At 38.2% G+C, this 24,278-nt stretch overlaps 1 protein-coding gene and 1 pseudogene across 1 annotated transcript in view; one reads left to right on the forward strand and one right to left on the reverse strand.

Moving 5' to 3' along the window:
- Positions 1-24,278, reverse strand: part of CCDC7 (coiled-coil domain containing 7) — a 245,984-nt gene that overhangs the window by 62,105 nt on the left and 159,601 nt on the right. The gene's annotated exons all lie outside the window — the stretch shown is intronic.
- Positions 17,371-17,885, forward strand: LOC113244233 (60S ribosome subunit biogenesis protein NIP7 homolog; annotated as a pseudogene).

Here is a 24,278-nt window from a genome sequence, read left to right on the forward strand (position 1 = left end):
CAGACGTAGTGAAGGGAAGGGCCATATGCACCCCAATGTTCATAGCAGCATTGTCCACAATAGCTAAATCGTGGAAGGAGCTGAGATGCCCTTCAACAGATGACTGGATGAAGAAGATGTGGTCCATATATACAATGGAATATTACTCAGCCATCAAAAAGAACAATTTCTTAACATTTGCTGCAACATGGATGGCACTGGAGGAGATAATGCTAAGCGAAATAAGTCAAGCAGAGAAAGACAATTATCATATGGTTTCACTCATTTATGGAACATAAGAAGTAGGAAGATCGGTAGGAGAAGGAAGGGAAGAAGAAAGGGGGGGGTAAACAGAAGGGGGAATGAACCATGAAAGACTATGGACTCTGGGAAACAAACTGAGGGCTTCAGAAGGGAGGGGGTTGGGGGACTGGGATAGGGTTGCGATGGGTATTAAGGAGGACACATATTGCATTGTGCACTGGGTGTTATACACAAGTAATGAATCATGGAACTTTACATCAAAACTAGGGATGTACTGTATGGTGACTAACATAATATAATAAAAAAATATTTTTTAAAAAAAAGAAGACAGGTTTCCACTGAGCCCATTCCCCTGACAGGGGGTGGGGCAACTCTGCCCAGGCAGGATTACCTGAGAAGCAGCCCAGCAGGCCTCTCCCTCAGAAAACACGCTGGAAGAACAGGTGGATGACAATCCTATGGATCCTATACAACTGTAAAATCCCAACACCAAGGGGAAACTATATATTGTGCTCCAGGTGTGGCCTCATGACTTCTTTATTTTTCAGATATAATTCTCCTTTTCTTTTGTATTTCCTTTTCTCATGCTTTTTTTCCTGTTGTATTTTGCTTTTACCTTTCATTTCAACTAGATGTCTATTATATCAACTCATTTTTCATAGTCACTTTTTAACTAGTATTTTTTTTAAAGATTTTATTTATTTATTTGACAGAGATAGACAGCCAGTGAGAGAGGGAACACAAGCAGGGGGAGTAGGAGAGGAAGAAGCAGGCTCCCAGTGGAGGAGCCTGATGTGGGGCTCGATCCCAGAACACTGGGATCACTACCTGAGCCGAAGGCAGACACTTAACGACTGAGCCACCCAGGTGCCCCTTAACTAGTATTTTTTCTTTTTAAAGATTTTATTTATTTATTTGACAGAGATAGAGACAGCCAGCGAGAGAGGGAACACAAGCAGGGGGAGTGGGAGAGGAAGAAGCAGGCTCACAGAGGAGGAGCCTGATGTGGGGCTCGATCCCACAACGTCGGGACCACGCCCTGAGCCGAAGGCAGATGCCCAACTGCTGTGCCACCCAGGCGCCCCCCTTAACTAGTATTTTTACACACCTATATTTTTTATAAATATATGGTTTGCGTTAGCCCTTTCTTCACTCTAATCAGTTTTACCTTTTTATACAGACAAGTTTTACTTTCCTTACTTTGGGACATAGTGTCCTCTAGCACACAGACCAAAATATACACAGGAACACTGAAACACCTTACTTTGTCTACACTGAGAGATTATAGCCCTTCTTCCCCTCCCCCACTTTTTAAAATTTTCACTTTTTAATTTTATTCTTGTGTTTCATTTGGCTTTGTTTTTTCAGTGGCAACATCTGACCCTTCTGGATTTTGCTAAGATGCATCTAGCTTGGGTTGTGGTTGGTAATTTGGACTCTGTTCATTCACTCAACCATCCCTCCGAAAAATGACTAGGTGGAGGAACTCTCAACAAAGAAAGGCACCGGAGACAATGTCCTTTGCCACAGAACTAATGGATATGCATATAAGCAAGATGTCAGAGATGTAATTCAGGATAGCAACCATGAAATCAATAGCTAGGCTTGAATAAAGCATTAGTGACAATATAGAAACTCTAAGGGCAGAAATGAGATCTAATCAGGCTGAACTTAAAAATGGTATGAACGAGATGCAGTCTAAACTGGATACTCTAACAGCCAGGGCAAATGAAGCAGAAGAGTGAATCAGTGATCTAGAAGATAAACTGATAGAAAGGAAGGGAGCTGAGGAAAATACAGATAGGCAGCTAGTAGCCCATGAAAACTTAGAGAGATTAAGGATGCCATGAAACATTCCAATGTCAGACTTATTAGGATCCCCGAGGGGTGGAGAGAGATAGATGAACAGAAAGTATATTTGAGCAAATCATAGCTGAGAACATCCCTAATCTGGGGAAAGAAACAGGCATTTATGTCCGAGAGGCAGAGAGGCCCCCTCCCAAAATCAATAAAAATAGATCAACACCCTGACATGTAATAGTGAAGATTGCAAATTTTAGAGGCAAGGAAGCTATCCTGAGAGCAGCTGGGGGGAAGAGATTTCTTACATATGAAAAGAGGAACATCAAAATAACATCAGACCTTTCCACAAAAACCTAGCAAGCCAGAAAGGGCTGGCAAGATATATTCAGGGTATTAAACAAAAAGAATATGCAGCCAAGAATACTTTACCTAGCAAGGCTGTCATTCAGAATGGATGGAAAGACAAAGAGCTTTCAGGACAGAGAGAAACTGAAAGAATATGTGACCACCAGCCTTGTAAGAAATATTAAGGGAGATTCTATAAGTGAAGAGAAACCCCAGGAGTCACATAGACCAGAAAGAAACAGAAAATCTACAGAAACAGGGACGTTACAGGCAATACAGTGGCACTAAATTCATATTTTTCAATAGTTACTCTGAATGTAAACAGGCTGAATGCTCCCATGAAAAGACATAGGGTTTCAGACTGGATAAATAAGCAGGATCCATCCAAATGTTATCTATAAGAGACTCATTTTGAAGCTAAACACACCTTCAGATTGAAAGTGAGGAGATGGAAAACCATTTACCACACTAAAGAACCTCAAAAGAAAGCTGGGGTAGCAATCCTCATATCAGACAAATAAGATTTTAAAACAGAGATGTAGAGGGACACTATCATTCTTAAAGGGTCTATCCAACAAGAAGATATAACAATCTATGCCCCCAACATGGGAACCAGTTATATAAACCAATTAATAACCAAAATAAAGAAACATATTGATAATAATACATTAATAGTTGGAGAACTCAACACTCCACTCACAGCAATGGACAGATCATCTAAGCAGATCAACAAAGAAACAAGAGCTTTGAATGATACATTGGACCATGGATACATGGACAGATGGACTTTGTAGACATATATAGAATATTCCATCCTAAACCAACAGAATATTCATTCTTTTCAAGTGCACATGGAACTTTCCCAGAATAGACCATATACTGGGTCACAAATCAGGTCTCAACCAATACCAAAAGATTGAGATTATCCCCTGCATATTTTCAGACCATAATGCTTTGAAACTGGAACTCAAACACCAGAAGAAATTTGAAAGGAAATAAAACACTTGGAAGTTAGAGAGCATCCTGCCAGGATGGATTGGGTCAACCAGGAAATTAAAGAAGAACATAAACAATTCACTGAAACTAATGAGAATGAAAACACATCAGTCCAAAACCTACGGGATACTGCAAAGGCGGTCCTAAGAGGGAAATTCATAGCCATCCAAGTCTCTCTCAAAAAAATTAGAAAAATCCTAAATGTACAAGCTAACCTTACACATAAAAGACCTGGGAGAAAGAACAGCAAATAAGGCCTAAACCAAGCAGGAGAAGAGAAATAATAAATATTAGAACAGAAATCAATGAAATAGAAACCAGAAAAAACAGTAGAACGGATCAAAAAAACTAGGAGCTGGTTCTTTGAAAGAATTAATAAGATCAAAAAACCTCTGGCCAGACTTATCCAAAAGAAAAGGGAAAGGAACCAAAATAATAAAATGATAAATGAAAGGGGAGAGATCAAAACTAACACAAAGGAACTAAAAGACAATTATTAGAAATTATTACCAGCAACTATATGCCAACAAACTAAGCACTCTAGAAGAAATGGATGCTTTCCTGGAAACTTATAAACTACCAAGACTAAAATAGGAAGAAATAGACAATTTGGACGACCTATAACCAGCAAGGGAATTGAAGCAGTAATCAAAAACCTCCCAAAAAACAAGAGTCTAGGGCCAGGTGGCTTCCCAGGGGAATTCTACCAAACATTTAAAGAAGAAATAATACCTATCTACCGAAGCTGTTTCGAAAAATAGAAATGGAAGGAAAACTTCCAAACTCGTTCTATGAGGCCAGCATTACCCTGACCCCAAACCAGGGAAAGACCCCATCAAAAAGGACAATTACAGACAAATATCCCTGATGAACTTGGATACCAAAATACTCAACAAGTTACTAGCCAATAGGATCCAACAGTACATTAAAAGGATTATCCATCATGACTGGGTGAGATTTATTCCTGGGATGCAAGGGTGGTTCAACATTCACAAATTATTCAACATGATAAAGCACATTAATAAAAGAAAAGACAAGAACCATATGAACCTCTCAACTGATGAGGGAAAAGCATTTTACAAAATACAGCACCCTCTCCTGATTAAAACTCTTCAGAGTATAGACAGAGGGGACATACCTCAATATCATAAAAGCCATTTATGAAAAGCCCAAAAGCAAATATCATTTTTTAAAATAATTATTTTATTTTTTTAATGTTTTTTTATTCTATTATGTTAGTCACCATACAGTACATCCCTGGTTTCCGATGTAAAGTTTGATGGTTCATTAGTTGCGTATAACACCCAGTGCACCATGCAATACGTGCCCTCCTTACTGCCCATCACCGGTCTATCCCATTCCCCCGTCCCCCTCCCCTCTGAGGCCCTCAGTTTGCAAATATCATTTTCAATGGGGAAAAGCTGTGATGCCATTCTCACCATTATTGTTTAACATAGTAATAGAAGTCCTAGCCTCAGCACTCAGACAACAAAAAGAAATAAAAGGCATTCAAATTGGCAAAGAAGAAGTCAAACTCTCTCTCTTCACAGATGACATGATACTTTATATGGAAAACCCAAAAGAATCCACCACAAATTACTAGAACTCATACAGCAATTCAGCAACAATGGCAGGATACAAAATCAATGCACAGAAATCAGTTGCATTTCTTTTTTTTTTTTAATGTTTTTTTTTATTACATTATGTTAGTCACCATACAGTATATCCCTGGTTTCTGATGCAAGGTTCGAGGATTCATTAGTTGTGTATAACACCCAGTGCACCATACAATATGTGCCCTCCTTACTACCCATCACCAGTCTATCCCATTCCCCCACCCCCCTCCCCTCTGAAGCCCTCAGTTTGTTTCTCAGAGTCCATAGTCTCTCATGCTTCATTCCCCCTTCTGATTACCCTTCTCTTTATCCCTTTCTTCCCCTACCGATCTTCCTAGTTCTTATGTTCCATAGATGAGACAAACCGTATGATAATTGTCTTTCTCTGCTTGACTTATTTCACTTAGCATTATCTCCTCCAGTGCCGTCCATGTTGCAGCAAATGTTGAGAAATCATTCTTTTTGATAGCTGAGTAATATTCCATTGTATATATGGACCACATCTTCTTAATCCAGTAATCTATTGAACGGCATCTCGGCTCCCTGCATGATTTAGTTATTGTGGACAATGCTGCTATGAACATTGGGGTGCATATGGCCCTTCTCTTCACTACATCTGGATCTTTGGGGTAAATACCCAGTAGTGCAATGGCTGGATCATAGGGTAGCTCAATTTTTAACTTTTTGAGGGACCTCCACACTGTTTTCCAGAGTGGCTGTACCAACTTGCATTCCCACCAACAATGTAAGAGGGATCCCCTTTCTCCACATCCTCTCCAACAATTGTTGTTTCTTGCCTTGTCAATTTTTGCCATTCTAACTGGTATAAGGTGGTATCTTAGTGTAGTTTTGATTTGAATTTCCCTGATGGCTAATGATTTTGAACATTTTTTCATGTGTCTGTTAGCCATTTGTATATCTTCACTGGAAAAGTGTCTGTTCATATCTTCTGCCCATTTTATGATTTGTTTATTTGTTTCTCATGTATTGAGTTTGAGAAGTTCTTTGTAAATCTTGGATACCAGTCTTTTATCTGTAGTATCATTTGCAAATATCTTCTCCCATTCCGTGGGCTGCCTCTTAGTTTTTTTGACTGTTTCCTTGGCTGTGAAGAAACTTTTATCTTGGTGAAGTCCCACAGGTTCATTTTATATTTTGTTTCTCTTGCCTTTGGAGATGTGTCATGAAAAAGGTTGCTGTGGCCGATGTCGTAGAGGTTGCTGCCTATGCTCTCCTCCAGGATTTTGATGGATTCCTGTCTCACATCGAGGTCTTTCATCCATTACTGAATTGCTCTATAAGTTCTAGTAGTTTAGGAGTGGATTCTTTTGGGTGTTCCATAGAGAGTATCATGTCATCTCCGAAGAGAGACAGTTTGCCTTCTTCTTTGCCGATTTGGATACTTTTTATCCCTTTTTGTTGTCTGATTGCTGTTTCAAGGACTTCTAGTACTATGTTGAATAATAATGGCGAGAGTGGGGATCCTTGTCGTGTTCCTAATCTTAAGGGAAAGGCTTCCAGCTTTTCCCTATTGAGAATGATATTTGCTGTAGGCTTTTCATAGATAGTTTTTATGAAATTGAGGAATGTACCCTCTATCCCTACACTCTGAAGGGTTTTAATCAGGAAAGGATGCTGTATTTTGTCAAATGCTTTTTCTGCATCTATTGAGAGGATCATATGATTTTTGGCTCTTTTCTTGTTGATAGAGTCTATCACACTGATAGATTTGCTGATGTTGAAGCACCCTTGCATTCCAGGGATGAATCCCACTTGGTCATGATGGATAATCCTTTTAATGTACTGTTGGATCCTATTAGCCAAGATCTTGTTGAGAATTTTGGCGTCCATATTCATTAGGGAAATCGGTCTGTAATTCTCCTTTTTGATGGGTCTTTGACTGGTTTGGGGATCAAGGTAATATTGGCCTCATAGAATGAGTTTGGTAGCTTTCCTTCTGTTTCTACTTTTTGAAATAGCTTTAGGAGAATGGTTATTATTTCTTCTTTGAATGTTTGGTAGAATTCCCTGGGAAAACCATCAGGCCCTGGGGTTTTGTTTTCTGGAAGGTTTTTAATCACTGTTTCAATCTCTTCGTAATGAATTGGTCTGTTTAAAAAATCAATTTCTTCCTGTTTCAGTCTTGGTAGTTTATAGGTTTCCAGGAAGGATTCCATCTCTTCCAGATTGCTTAATTTATTGGCATAAAGCTGTTGATAAAAGTTTCTAATAATCCTTCCAATTTCATTGGTGTTTGTTGTGACCTCTCCCTTTTCATTCATAATTTTATTAATTTGGGTCCTTTCTCTATTCTTTTGGGTAAGTCTTGCCAGTGGTTTGTCAATTTTATTTATTCTTTCAAAGAACCAGCTTCTAGTTCTGTTGATCTGCTCCACTGTGTTCCTGGTTCTAATTCATTGATCTCTGCTCTAATCTTGATCAACTGCTTTTTTGTGCATGGATCAGGCCTGTTCCTCTGTTGCTGTTCCAGGTTCTTGAGGTGAGAATATAAAAACTGCATTTTAGATTTTTCTATTCTTTTGAGTGAGGCTTGGATGGCTATGTATTTTCCCCTTAGGACTGCCTTTGCAGTGTCCCATAGGTTTTGGACCATTGTATTTTCATTCTCGTTGGTCTCCATAAATTGTTTAAATTGATTTTTGATTTCCTGGTTTATCGAATCATTCTTGAGCAGGATGGTTCTCAGTCTCCAAGTGTTTGAGTTTCTTCCAAATTTTTCCTTGTTGTTGAATTCCAATTTCAAAGCGTTGTGGTCTGAGAATATGCAGGGAATAATTTCAGTCTTTTCGTATCAGTTGAGACCTGTTTTGTGACCCAGAACATGATCTATTCTTGAGAATGTTCCATGGGCATTAGAATAGAATGAGTATTCTTTGGTTCTGGGGTGTAGTGTTCTATATATATCTATGAGGTCCGACTCGTCTAGTATTGCATTCAAAGCTATTGTTTCTTTGCAGATTTTCTGCTTAGGTGATCTGTCTACTGCTGATATGGAGTGTTGAGGTCCCCTACTATTAACATATTTTTATCTATATGTCTATTTATTCTGGTTAAGAGTTGGCTTGTGTATCTTGCTGCTCCCCTGTTGGGGGCATATATATTTATAATTGTCATATCAACTTGTTGGATACATCCTTTAAGAATAATATAGTGCCCTTCTGTATCTCTAACTATAGTCTTTAGTTTAAAATCCAATCTGTCTGATATGACAATTGCTACCCCAGCTTTCTTTTGAGGTCCATTGGTGTGAAAGATGGTATTCCATCTTTCAGTCTGGATGTATTTTTAGGTTCAAAATGAGTCTCTTGTAGACAGCAAATGGATGGGTCATGTCTTTTTATCCAATCTGCAACCCTGTGGCATTTATGGGAGCATTTAGGCCATTTACACTGAGACTGATTATTGAGAGATATGATTTTAATGATGCCATGTTGCCAGTACAGTCTTTGTTTCTATAGATTGTGACTTTCTGTTCTGTATCACATAATTCTGATACCTTTGCCTTGGTCCGTGAGAGAGTTCTTTGCCCCGGTCACTTTTTTTTTTTTTTTTTTTTGGAGAATATCCTTCACCCCTGGGGGCAGGGAAGGATTTCTTTTTTCTTTTTTTTCCAAATATTCATTTATTTGACAGAGAGAGGCAGCCAGCGAGAGAGGGAACACAAGCAGGGGGAGTGGGAGAGGAAGAAGCAGGCTCATAGCGGAGGCGCCTGATGTGGGGCTCAATCCCAGAATGCCGGGATCACACCCTGAGCCGAAGGCAGACGCTTAACGACTGTGCCACCCAGGCGCCCCATGCCCTGGTCACTTTCAATACTGTATCCTTGGATCTAATATTTGCGAATTGCACTATGATGTGATGTGGCATAGGTTTGTCATGGTTGAGCTTGGGAGGGGTCCTCTCTGCCTCTTGGACACGAATGCTTGTTTCCTTTGCTAGATTAGGGAAGTTTTCAGCTACAATTTGTTCAAATATCTCTTCTAGACCTCTGTTTTTCTCCACTCCCTCAGGGATGCTGATGATTCTGACATTGGAACGTTTCATTGAGTCAGTAATCTCCCGTAACCTACATTCTTGAGATTGGATTTTTTTTGAGCCAAGTTTCTATTTTAGCTTTCGCTTCTACTAACCCATCCTCCAATTCACCGATACGTTCTTCTGTCTCATTCACCCTGGTGTCAGAGCATCTAGTTTTGACTGCATTTGATTTAGAATTTTTAGTTTCTGCCAGATTTGCTCTCATTTCCACCCTTAGAGATTCTATATTCTCATTAATATTTTTGTTAATACTTTTTTCAAGTCTACACATCATCTTGACCATTGTTACTCTGAACTCCATTTCTGATAATTTGGTTTTATCCATATCCATTAGTTCTGTGGCAGAGGCCACAGACTCATTGTCTTTTCTTTGCTGGGAGGGATTTCTCCTTCTCGTCATTCAGATGAGGAGAGGTTGCAGGGTTGTCCAGAGCCCAAATTATTGACCAGGACCCAGGCCGTGTGCCCTTGTTTTATAGGGACCTTAAGGATGTGGGCTTCTTGATTTTTCAGCCTACCTTCTGGGGGAGGGGCCTGCCGCCCAGATACTCAGGCAACCCTCTTTGGGTAGAGTTTCTGTGTCCCCTGTGAGGGATGGGGATGGGCACACTGTGTGCCGGTATTTCCAGGCTTTTGTTCTCTGGCGGCTTTCCCTGGCGGTTTGCTGTGCCTCTTCTGAAAGTCAGATCAGCAGTAGCCAAATCTCAGCCTCTGTCTCAGAACAGAGGGATTGCAGACCACTCTCCACTGGTGTTCTGGCCACTTTAACTCTGCTTCTGTTGGTGCTGCTCAATCCTGCAGCGTCCTGGGATGTGTGCCCCACAGCCAGCATCCCAGCCCTTACTTCCAGGGCTGGCACATCTCTGTCCTTGTGTTTCTAACACCGCCAGCCACCAGCCACCCCCACGCACTCCGAAGCTCTGTTTCAGTGTGGTTCACGCACTCAGGAGCTCTGGTTTTCAGACCGGTCGCTCACGTTCCCCGGCTCACGGTCTCAGTCTGCTCTCTCGTGGGTGCCGGTCCGAGAGTCCGCCCACTCCCCAGTGCAGGTGGCTACCGCTTCCCTGCGCCCAAACACAGTGGCTCCCTCCCCCTTCCGTTTATCTCCCGATATCTGTGTGTGGCTTCATGGCTCCCCGCTTCGTACCTCAATACTCATCGCTGGAGATGTTCATTTGTAGAGATCCAGATATATCTTCCCGTGTCTCAGGCTGATTCCGTGGATGTTCAGGATGGTCTCGTACCTATCCAGTTCAACTCAGGGGACCAGCTGAAAAAGGGGACCCCTACCCCTCTGCCATCTTAACTCCTCCCAATATGTCATATTTAAAACATAAACCAATTAATAACCAAAGTAAAGAAACATATTGATAATAATACATTAATAGTAGGGGAGTTCAACACCCCATTCACAACGGAAAGATCACCTAAGCAGAAGATCAACAAAGAAACAAGGGCTTCAAAGGACACACTGGACCAGATGGACTTCACAGATGTATACAAAACATTCCATTTTAAAACAATAGAATATTCATTCTTCTGAAGTACATATGGAACTTTCTCCAGAAGACCAAATACTGAGTCACAAAGCAGACCTCAACTGATACTAAAAGGCTGAGATTATTCCCTACATATTTTTAGACCACAGTCCTTTGAAACTGGAACTCAATCACAAGAGGAAATCTGGAAGGAGATCAACGCTTGGAAGTTAAAGAGCATCCTGCTAAAGAATGACTGGGTCAACCAGGAAATTAAAGGACTTAAAAAATTCATGGAAACTATGAGAATGAAAACACATTGGTTCAAAATCTGTGGGATACTGCAAAAGTGGTCTTAGGAGGGAAATACATAGCCAACCAAGCCTGTCTCAAAAAAGTAGAAAAATCCCAAATGCACAAGCTAACCTTACACCTAAAGGAGCTGAAGAAGGAACAGCAAATAAAGCCTAAACAGAGCAGAAGAAGAGAAATAATAAAGATTAGAACAGAAATCAACGAAATAGAAACCAGAAAAACAGTAGAACAGATAGACAAAACTAGTAGTTTGTTCTTTGAAAGAATTAATAAGATCAATAAACCTGTGTCCAGACCTATCGAAATGAGAAGAGAAAGGACCCAAATTAATACAATAATGAAAGAAAGGGGGTAGAAGCAAGATGGCAAAGGAGTAGGGGACCCCATTTCAACCAGTCTCCTGAATTTAGCTGGATATCTGCCAAACCATTCTGAACACCCATGAAATCAGCCTGAGATGTGAGAATATGTATGTGGATCTCTATAAGCAGAAAAATACCACCTGTCACAAGGTAGGGAGGGTGGAATTGTGAGTCTGCAGAGAAGAATCTTCAGAGATATCAGAAGATAAACAGAAGGGGGAGGGAGGATCCATAAGCTGGCTCCTAGAAGGTGATAAAACATCTGAGCCCAAAAGCATCCTATGCCAGAGACCAGGCAAAAACTCACAGACTGGTAGTGTCCAGAATAGTGCTTTAGAGCTGTCCCCAATAGGATCCAAGAGCTGCGGTGCACATGCAAACCCATAGCCATGCACGTTTTTAGAAGTACAAAGGGCAGGGACATGCCAGGCCCCTGAGACTACCTCTAAGAGAGTCAGTATGAGTGCGCACCATGGGAGGTTGTGGTTTTCAGCGGTGCATGCAGAAATGGAGACTGTTTGTTCTGGGGGGAGGGGTTAGTGAAGAGAGCAGACTGCAATTTCTCTGCTCTGGCCAGAGGTTTGGGTGTGACCATTTTTGCTCTGACCCTTGAAAGAGGCATGGAAAGCCACCAGAGAACAAAAGCTCAAAAGACTGGTTTCCACTGAATCCATCCCAACAGGGGGCAGGGCAACTCTGCCCAATCAGGGTTGACTGAGAAACAGTGGGGCAGGCCCCTCCCCCAGAAAACAGGCTGGAAAAACAAGAGGATGACAACCATATGGACCCACAAGAAGTGTAAAATCCCAACACCAGGGGAAAATAGTATATTTAGCTCCAGGCGTTGCCTCACAGCTTTTTTTTTTTTTTTTCAAATACAACTCTCTTTTTCTTTACATTTTTTCTATTATGCTTCTTCTCTGTTTTTTTTTCTTTTTACCTTTTTCTCACTTAACTAGATGTTTAATATATCAACTTACGGGGCGCCAGGGTGGCTCAGTCAGTTAAGCGGCTGCCTTTGGCTCAGGTCATGATCCCAGGGTCCTGGGATTGAGCCCTGCATCTGGCTCCCTGCTCAGCAGAAAGCCTGTTTCTCCCGCTCCCTCTGCCTGTCGCTCTGCCTACTTGTGCTCTCTAGCTCTCTGTCAAATAAATAAATAAAATCATTAAAAAATAATAATAATATGTTGACATATTTCATAGTGGCTTTTTAACTTGTAATTTTTCACACACACACACACACACACACACACACACACACACACATATATATTTATATGCATATGCCTCATTTTAGTCCTTTTTTCCCTACTCAGTATTGCCTTTATATATATACAAGTTTTAGTTTGCCTGTAATTTTGGGAAGTAGTGTCTACTAACAAACAGTCCAAAATACACCTAGGAACAACTGAAACACTCTACTTTGTCTACATGAACGCCCCCTACCCCTCACTGCCTTTTTTTGTTTTTAATTTTAAAAAATATTTTTAATTTTATAACTTTTATTCTTGCTTTTCATTTTGGCTTTGTTTTTTTCAGTGGTGGCTTCTGACCACTCTGGATTTTCCTAGGGTACATATTGCTTGGTTCCTGGTTGATATTTTGGACCCTGTACATTCCCTCAACTATCCTGTAACAGAATGACTAGGGGGAGGAACTCCCAACAAAGAAAAGAACCAGAGACAATGTCCTCTGCTACAGATCTAATGGATATGGCTATAAGCAAGATGTCAGAGATAGACTTCAGGGTAGCAATTATGAAGTCAATAGCTAGGCTTGAGAAAAGCATTAGTGACAATATGGAACCTCTAAGGGCAGAAATGAGATCTAATCAGGCCGACCTTAAAAATGCTATGAATGAGATGCAGTCTAAACTGGATACTCTAACAGCCAGGATAAATGAGGTAGAGGAATAAATTAGTGATCTAGAAGATAAACTGATAGGTAGGAAGCTGAGAAGGGTAGGGATAGGCAGCTAGAAGACCATGAGAACAGAGTTAGAGAGATCAATGACACCATGCAAAGTTCCAATATCAGAATGGGATCTCTGAGGGGCTGGAGAGAGAGAGAGGACTAGAAGGTATATTTGAGCAAATCATAGGTGAGAACTTCCCTAATCTAGTGAAGGAAACAAGCGTTCATGTCCAAGAGGCAGAGAGGACCCCTCCCAAGATCAATAAAAATAGACCAACACCCTAGCATATAATAGTGAAACTTATAATCTTAGAGCCAAGGAAGCTATCCTGAAAGCAGCTAGTGGGAAGAGATTTCTTATGTACGGAGGGAGGAACATCAGAATAATGTCAGACCCTCACAGAGTCCTGGCAAGCCAGAGGGGCTGGCAAGATATATTCAGGGTAATAAATGAGAAGAATATGCAGCCAAGAATACTCTATCCAGCAAGGCTGTCATTCAGAATGGACAGAGAGACAAAGAACTTCCAGGACCAGCAGAAACTGAAAGTAAATGTGACCACCAAGCCAATCCCCCCTATTAGGGGGGATTCTATAAAAGAAGAAAGACCCCCAAGAGTAATATAGACCAGAAATTTACAGAGACAATCTATAGAAACAGGGACTTTACAGGCAATATGATGGCACTAATTTCATATCTTTCAATAGTTATTCTCAATGTGAACGGCCTAAATGCTCCCATGGAATGGCACAGGGTTTCATATTGGATAAAAAGACAGGACCCATCCATACACTGTCTACAAGAGACTCATTTTGAACCTAAAGAAAACTCCAGATTAAAAGTGCGGAGATGGAGAACCATTTACCATACTAATGGACCTCAAAAGAAAGCTGGGGTAGCAATTCTCCTATCAGACAAATTAGATTTTAAGCCAAAGAATGTAGTAAGAGAAGTGGAGGGACACTATATCATACTTAAAGGGTGTACCCAACAAGAAGAACTAACAATTGTAAATATCTATGTGCCCAACATGGGAGCAGCAAACAACATAAACCAGCTAGCTATTAATCAAAATAATCATATTGATAATAATACATGAATAATAGGAGGCCTCAACACTCCTCTCAAAATGATGGACAGATCATTTAAGCAGGAGATCAACAGTGAAACAAGAGCTTTGAATGACACAATGGACCAGATGGACTTCGTAAATATATACAGAACATCCCACCCGAAAACAACAGAATACTCAATTCTTTTTGAGTGCACATGGAACTTTCCCCAGAATAGACCACATACTGGGTCACAAATCAGGTCTCAACCAATACCAAAGATTTAAATTATTCCCTGCATATTATCAGACCACAATGCTTTGAAACTGGAACTCAATCACAAGAAAAAAATTGGAAGGAATTCAAACACTTAGAAGTTAGAGAGCATCTTGCTAAAGGATGATTGGGTCAACCAGGAAATTAAAGAAAAACTTAAACAATTCACGGAAACTAATGAGAATGAAAACACATCAGTCCAAAACTATGGGATACCACAAAGGCGGTTCTAAGGGGGAAATACATAGCCATCTAAGCTTCTCTCAAAACATTAAAAGAAATACCAGATACACAAGCTAACCTTACACCTAAAGGAGCTGGAGAAAGGACAGCAAATAAAACGTAAACCATATAAGAGAAAAGAAATAAGATAGAGCAGAGATCAATGAAATAGAAACCAGAGGAACAGCAGAACAGATCAACAAAACTAGAAGCTGGTTCTTTAAAGCAATTAATAAGATCAATAAACCTCTGGCCAGACTTATCCAAAAGAAAAGGGAAAGGACCCAAATTAATAAAATCATGAAAGAAAGGGAAGAGATCACAATTAACACCAAACAATTATTAGAAATTATTACCAACACCTATATACCAACAAATTAAGCAATGTGGAAGAAATGGATGCCTTCCTGGAAACTTATAAACTACCAAGATTGAAACAGGATGAAATAGACAATCTGAATAGACCAATAACCACTAAAGAAATTGAATTGGGAATCAAAACCCAACCAAACAACAAGAGTCCAGGGCCAGATGGCTTCCCAGGGGAATTCTACCAAACATTTAAAAAGAAATAGTACCTATTCTACTGAAGCTGTTTCAAAATATAGAAACAGAAGGAAAACTTCCAAAGTTTTATGAGGCCAGCATTAAACCAGACAAAAGACCCCATCAAAAAGGAGAATTATGGGCCAATATCACTGATGAACATGGATAACAAAATACTCAACAAGATCCCAGCCAGTAGGATCGAACAGTACATTCAAAGGATTATTCACCATGACCAGGTGGGATTTATTCCTGGGATGCAAGGATGGTTCAACATTCACATATCAACTAACATGATACATAATATTAATAAAAGAATGGACAAGAACCATATGATCCTCTCAACAGTCTCAGAAAAAGCCTTTGACAAAATACAACATCCTCTACTGATTAAAACTCTTCAGAGTGTAGGGATGGAGAGAACATACCTCAATATCATAAAAAGCCATCTATGAAAAAACCACAGCAAATATCATTTTCAGTGGGGAAAAGCTGAGAGCTTTTCCTTTATGGTCAGGAACACGACAGGGAATCCCACTCTCACCCCTTCTATTCAACATAGTACTAGAAGTCCTAGCCTCAGCAATCAGACAACAAAAAGAAATAAAAGGCATTCAAACTGGCAAAGAATAAGTCAAACTCTCACTCTTTGCAGATGACATGATACTTTATGTGGAAAACCCAAAAGACTCCATCCCAAAATTACTAGAACTCATACAGCAATTTAGCAATGTGGCAGAATACAAAATCAATGCACAGAAATCACTTGCATTTCTATACACTAACAATGTAACTGTAGAAAAAGAAATTAAGGAGTAGATTCCGTTTACAATAGCACCAAAAACCATAAGATACCTAGAAATAAATCTAACCAAAGAGGTAAAGGATCTATACTCTAGAAACTACAGAACACTTATGAAAGAAATTGAGGAAGACAAAAAGAAATGGGAAAACATTCTGTGCTCATGGATTGGAAGAAAAAACATTGTTAAAATGTCTATGCTGCTCAGAGCAATCTACACTTTCAATATCACCACTATTAAAATACCACTGGCATTTTTCAAAGAGCTGGAACAAACAATCCTAAAATGTGTATAGAACCAGAAAAGACCACAAATAGCCAGAGGAATGTTGTAAAAGAATACCAAAGCTTCAAATTCATAGGAACAGAAGACTTGTGTTCCCCCAGCTCTATGGGACACTACCAAAGAGAATCAGTTCTCTCTTACAGTATACATATAGTGAAGAAGGAGTTCCATGATGATGAGAAGGAAAAGATCACATGAGTGGCAAAAAGGATTCTTAGAGGGCATAAAATGGATTCAATTCCCACTGATGCATTGTAAACTCCATCTGAAAGCCCACACATGAGCTGCTGGAAACCAGTGGGACTTAAAGCCTGGAATTTTAAAAATCAGCAGGCTGGGTTCTAAGAGAGCTTGGAGGGCAACCGGAAGCTGAGTCTCCACCTTTAAATATCCAGCTTAGCAAACAGCCCATGGACATACAGCTTGGTAGCAGCAGTTTGAAAAGTGCCAAGGGCTTATGGGAGGGAGAGTTAGTTACTAATCTCAGAGTTTGCTGAGGGACTTCTCCCAGAACAAAGGAGCTGGCAAGTGCCATTTGCCCCATCCCCCACCCCCAGCATAAACACATTGCCACCTATGGGAACCAGCACTGCAGGCATTCACTACTTAACTTTCTTACACCAAGCTCCACCCCCTCCAGCCAGGCTATTATTCAGAATAGAAGAAGAGATAGAGTTTCTCAGACAAACAAAAACTAAAGGAGTTCATGACCACTAAACCAGCCCTAAAAGAAATATTAACAAGGACTTTTTGAGTGGAAAGGAAGGACCATAAGTAAGAGTATGAAAAGTAGAAAACAAAATCTGTTAAAATAAGCTTTCTGTAAAAAAAAAATCAGCCAAAGAATTAACAAAATAAAATAATGTAAAATATGACTCCATATATCTAAAACATGGGTGGGAGAGGAGTAAAGAATGGGTTCAAACTTATGTGACCATCAACATAATATAGACTGCTACATACAGAAGATGTCCTAACCACACATCAAAAACCACTAATAGTTCTGTTTATGGCCGCTGAGGAATGTAGATTCAGTGTTGTAACCCAGTGGGAAAATGCGGCCTTTGATTAAATAAGAGACCCGCATAATGTTTGAAATGATAGTGAAATACATTTGAGAGAATCTTCAGCTCCTGGTCAACAGGTCCAATGGTACCTACTGTTTCGGGCTGCACAACAACTAGGTGTACTATATGAATGAGAAGATCCTGAAGTTGGCCGCCAACATCTCTGGGGACAAGCTAGTGTCATAGGGTACCTCACTAAGACTCACAAGATCCAGTTGCACATCACAGTTCTGGATTACCTTGCATCCTATGCCAAGTATAAAGTGTGGATAAAGCCTGGAGCAGAGCAGTCCTTCCTGTATGGGAACCATGTGTTGAAATATAGGCTGGGCTGAACCATTGAAAATATTTGTTGGCACCAAGGAGAGGTGGTACGCTCCATGGCAGACATACCTTTGAATTTTGGGGTGGCAGCAAAGTCTGCACAAGACTGTAGGAAAGTAGACTCCATGGTGATTCTGGTATTTCACCAAGCAGACATTGGAGAATATGTGAGACACTGATTTAAGACGAAATCATTGTAAAGACTTATGCTATGTGGAAGGACCTTGCTTTGTTTCCTGTGTCTGTGTAGGCTCTAGCATAATGTTGAATTCTTTCAACAATGTAACTGCTTCAAGGACTTCTTAGTTTAATATTATTTATGGATGAATGTAGGCTGGACTCATGCAGAAATGGCTCAAAAAATGGCGTTTCAGACCTTTGCGTTTGTGACTAAATAGAATACTGTGTTTTATATTGAATCAGAGAGCTTTTGGTTTTGAGTAACAGCTTCTAAATTGTTGGAACTCAGGACAAGAATAGCTTGTTGTTGATGTACTATACCTTGGCTAATTGAATTAAAATAAAAATAAATAAAAAAAAATTTAAAAAGAATAGCTTATTGTTATCCGTGACAACACTGTTTTCCAAATCATAATAAGAACACAATGAATTTTCTTCATTATTTATTAATATGATGAAAATTACATATTGCCATATCAGAATGTTAGGCCATGGATGGGATTTTACAAATGAAATTTGGATAAAATAATAGCAACAGGGACACCTAGGTGGCTCAGTCAGTTAAGGTTCTGACACTTGATTTCAGTTCAGGTCATGATCTCAGGATCCTGAGATCGAGCCCTGCAGAGGGCTCTGCACTCAGCCCGGAGTCTGCTTAAGGTCTCACTCTCCTTCTCCCCCTGCTCATGCTAAATAAATAGATGATAGATAGATAGATATAGATAGATAAATAAAATCTTTAAAAATAATAATAACAGCAATTTGTTCTGCTAATTTTCTATACAGTAGATGTTGTGTGGAAGAAAAACTTGGAGTCAAACCAAGTTCTAACACCTACCAGCTATATGGCCTTAGAGGAGTCATTAAACTTTAATAAGCTTAATTTTCTTCTTCTGTTTCAAAAAACAGCTTTAACCATCTACCTAAGAATGGTTTTTAGAATTAGAAATCATGTTTATAAAATATTTAGCACCGTGCCTGGCAAATGATAGGTGTTAAATAAATGGTAAGAATTATTTTTATATTGCATATACTAGGTATTTCTATTACTAAGAGTAGGATCTTATGAGTATAGTTTAATTATGTATCTTGGCTCTTGAAATTTATTTAGATGGTATGATCCCAGGCTAATTTTATTTTGTCACCTTGATTTCTTAAATCATGTCCCTTATGAACCTTTACTTACCTGACTGAACTAGACAGAAGGCACTAATCAGAGACCCTGAAATAAGTGCCTCCACCCTTCCCCATGACTGCCAAAATTATTTTTGGAATTATAAAAAATGTTTTTTAAAAATGAAAAAAATTCCACTGTTTTTAAAAGCTTCCTGTATTGTTAAAAAATGTCTTTAATTAATATACTGCTTATTTTAAATTCAAAAAAGAACACTAATAGATATGCAAAGAATAAAGAGAAAAGAACCCAAGTATATCACTAAAGTAAACCAGCAAACCATGAGAGAGCAAGAGAAGAAAGGATCAGAGAAAAACTACATAAATAACCACAAAATAAGTAACAAAATAGCAATAAATACAAATACAATGACTTCGAATGTAAATGGACCAAACACAGTAACCAAAAGACACAGAGTGACAGAATGGGTTAAACACACACACACACACACACACACACACACATACACACACACACACAGAGACCTTATGCTGCCTACAAGAGACTCATTTTAGACCTAAAGATACTTGCAGATTGAAAGTGAGGGGATGGAAAATAATCTATCATGCAAATGGATGTGAAAAAGAATGCTGGAGTTACAATATTTATATCAGACAAAATAGACTTTAAAACAAAAACTGTAACAAAAGACAAAGACACTACATAATTATAAAAGGAACAATCCAACAAGAAGATCTAACAATTGTAAAAATTTATGCCCTCAACATAGGAACACCCAAATACATAAAACAATTAATAACAAACATAAAGGAACTACTACTAATATTATAATAATAGTAGGGGATTTTAAGCCCCCACTTACATCAATGGACAGATCATCTAAATAGAAAAATCAAAAAGGATCCAATGGCTTTGAATGACACACTGGACCAAGTGGACTTAACAGATAGCAGCATTATCTACAATAGCCAAACTATGGAAACAGCCCAAGTGTCCATCAACTGATAAATGGATAAAGAAAATGTAATATGTGTGTACACACACACACACACACACACACACACACACACCATGGAATATTATTCAGCTATAAAAAAGAATGAAATCTTGCCATTTGCAATGACATTGTTGGATCTAGAGAGTATTATGCTAAGCAAAATAAGTCAATAAGAGAAAGAAAGACAAATACCATATGATTTCATTCACATATGTAATTTAAGAAACAAAACAAACAAGCAAAGGGGAAAACACAGCCAGAGGAAAACCAAGAAAAAGACTCTTACCTATAGAGAACAAACTGATGGTTACCAGAAGGGAGGTGGGCAGGTGGATAGGTGACAGGGATTAAGGAGGGCACTTGTGATGAACACTGGATGATGTATGAATCACTATATTGAACATCTGAAATTAATATTATACTGTATGTTAACTAACTGGAATTTTAAAACTTTTAGAATCATAAGGAAAATACATATATGGTACTATATTGCATTTGTCAAAAAAGTCTGCATATAAGTAGACCCATGAAGTTCAAACCCATGTTGTTCAAGGGTCAACTCTTTAAGAAATTGGGAAGATAGCAAATAAATGATCTAATTTTGCACCTCAAAGAACTAGAACAAATTAATCCCAAACATAGCTGAAGTGAGGAAATAATAAAGGTAAGAATGAAAACAGATGAAATACAGACCAGAAAAACAATAGAAGAAATCAACAAACAGTAGTTTTTTCCAAAAGATAAACAAAATTGACAAACCTTTAGCAAGATTAAGAAAAAAAGAATAATAAATAAAATCAGAAATGAAAGAGGAGTAATTCAACTGACAGTACAGAAATCCATAGGATCATAAAAGAATACTATGAAGAATTATAAGCCAACCAATTAGATAACTAGAAGAAATAAATAAGTTCCTAGAATTATACAGCCTACCAAGACTGAAGCAGGAAGAGACAGAAAATTTGAGAGACCAATAAAAAGGATACTAAAATAGTAATCAAAAACCTCCCAACACAGAAAACCCCACAACCAGATGGTTTAAGTGGTGAATTATATAAAACATTTAAAAAAAAACAAATGCCAATCATCCCCAAACTGTTTCAAGAATTAGAGGAGGCAGAAACACTTCCAAACTCATTGTAGGAGTCTAGTATTACCTGATTCCAAATGCCAGATACGGACAGTACAAGAAAACTACAGACTAATTCTCCAGAAGAATACAGATGTAAAACTGACAACAAAATATTATCAAACCAAATTCAAGAACTCATTAAAACGATCATGCACTATGACCAAGTGCAATTTATCCCTGAGATACAGGGATAGTTCATCATTCATAAATCAATAATTGTGATATATCACAGTTCATTTAATAGAATGAAAAATAAAAATCATAAGATCACTTTAATAGATGCGGAAAAAGCATTTGGCAAAATACAACATTCTTTCATGATAAAAACTCTCAAAGCTTAGGCATAGAAGCTTAGGTATAGAAGGCACATAAGTCAACATATGACAAACCCACAGTTAACATTATACTCAATGAAGAAAAATGTAAAGCTTTTCCTCTAAGATCAGGAACAATACAAGTATACCCATATTCAACACAATACTAGAAGTCCTAGCTAGGGCAATCAAGCATGAAAAAGAAATAAAAGGCATCCAAATAGGAAAGTAAGAATTAAAATTTTCATTATTTGCAGATGATAAGATTTTGTACAGTTGACCCTTGAACAACATGGCTTGAACTGCATGGGTCAACTTATATGCAGATTTTTTTTATAAATGCGGTGATATAAATGTATTTTCTCTTCCTTATGATTTTCTTCACATTTTCTTTTCTCTAGCTTGCTTTATTGTAAGAATACAGTATATATATCATATAAAATATGTATTAATTGGCTGTTCATGTTATTTGTAAGGCTTCTGGTCAACAGTAAGCCATTAACAGTTAAGTTTTGAGGGAGTCAAAAGTTATACACAGATTTTTTACTGCACAGGGGTTTGGTGTCCCACCCCTTCATTGTTCAAGGGTCAATTATATATTGAAAATCCCCAAAACTAAAAACCGTGGAATATGATCAATGAATTTAGTAAAGCTGCAGGATGTAAAATCAATACACAGAAGTCAGTTACAGTTCTGTATGCTAATAGTGAAACATCTGAAAGAGAAATAAAGTAAACTATCCTATTTACAATGCATTGAAAATCATAAAACACCTAGAAGAAAATTTAACCAAGGAAGTAAAAAATATGTGCAATTAAAACTACAAGAAGTTGTTGAAAGAAATTGAAGAAGATACAAACAAATGGAAGGGAAATCCATGTTTATGAATCAGAGGAGTCAATATTGTTTAAATATCCATGCTATCCAGAACTATCTATAGATTCAATGCAAACTTTACCAAAATTCCAATGTAATTTTTCATAGAAATAGATACAACAATCCTACAATTTGTATGGAACTACAAAAGAACTCCAATAGTGAAACAATCATGAGAAAGAAGAGGCATCACACTTCCTGATTCAAATTATACTACAAAGCTATAGTAAATAAAATAGTACAGTCTGGCATAAAAAATATATATAGGCCAATGGAATAGAAAATGCAGAATTAAACCTCTGCCTATATGGTCCTCTAATATTTGACAAGGGAGACAAGAACATCCAATGGGGAAATGATTGTCTCTTCAACAAATGGTGCTAGGAAAACCAGATAACCACAGGCAAACAAAATGAAATTATATCCCTAACTTCAACATCTCACAAAAATTAACTCAAAATGGATCAAAGATTTAAACATAAGATCTGATACTATAAAACTCCTAAAAGAAAACATAGGGAAAAAAGGAACTCCTCAACACTGGCCTACCAATGATTTTTTTGGATTTGACATCAAAAGGACAAGCAACAAAAGAAAAAATCAGTAAGTGGAACTACATCCAACTTAAAAACTTCTACACTGCAAAAGAAACAATTAACATGAGTGACATCACCAAGATGGCAACATAGGTCATTCTTGACCTTGCTCTCCCTCATAAGAAGGACAAATAATTATTCATAGACACCAGTGAGAAAATCCTAAAACATGGGGATGAAGCTAAAGCATTACAGAGACCAAGACAGACGACATTAGAAGAATAAGAGAAGTGGTTACACACTGACCACAGTGCCCCTCCCTCAGGCCAGGGCAACACCACACTGAAAGGTCTCTTCTAAGTCTATCATTCCTTCACTGGGGAAAAAAAAAAGAACCCAGGGTGGACATCGAGCTCAGACTGAATTACACTCCCAGTTTTCCTGGTTCTCCAGCTTGCAGACAGTGAATAATGGGACTCCTTGGCCTTCGTAACTGCATGTGCCAATTATTACAATAAATCTCCTTTTATATATCTATATATAGATATCGATATCCTATTTGTTCTGTTTTTCTGGAGAACACTAATACAGGTGGCTTTATTAATATCAAACGAGATAGACTTTAAAACTGTTTAAAAACTGTTGCAAGAGACAAAGAATCACATTATATGTTGACAAAAATATGTTGTTCTGTTTTTCTGGAGAACACTAATACAGGTGGCTTTATTAATATCAAACGAGATAGACTTTAAAACAGTTTAAAAACTGTTGCAAGAGACAAAGAATCACATTATATGTTGACAAAAGGGTCATTCGTCAAGAATATATAACACATATGAACATATGCACACACAAAAAAGAACCCCAAAATATATGAAGCAAACAAGCATATTAAAGATCCATAAATAAATATAGGACTTGAACAACACTATACACCAACTGGACATGACAAATGACATTTATGAAACCCACAGCTAACATTCTACTCAATGGTGAAAGAATGAATGATTCCTCCATAAGAACAGAAAACAGACATTGTCTGTTTTTACCAGTACTATTCAACAATGTAGTAGAAGTTTGAGCAAGAGCAGTTAGAAAATAAAAAGAAATAAAAGGTATCCAAATTGGAAAAGGAGTAAAACTATCTTTATTCACAGATGACATGATCATATATTTAGAAAATTCCAAAGATTTCACACAGAAATATTAAAGTTAAATTTAGCAAAGATTCAGGATTCAAGATCAGCATGCAAAATCAGTTGTATTTCTAAACACCAGCAATAAGTAATTTGAAAATGAAATTTTAAAAAATTCTATCACTATATATCAGAAAGAATAAAATACTTAGGAATTCATATTACCCAAGAATTATACACTGAAAACTATCAAATATTGCTATAA

Source organism: Ursus arctos, unplaced genomic scaffold (assembly GCF_023065955.2).
Source record: "Ursus arctos isolate Adak ecotype North America unplaced genomic scaffold, UrsArc2.0 scaffold_30, whole genome shotgun sequence".
Lineage (NCBI taxonomy): Eukaryota > Metazoa > Chordata > Mammalia > Carnivora > Ursidae > Ursus > Ursus arctos.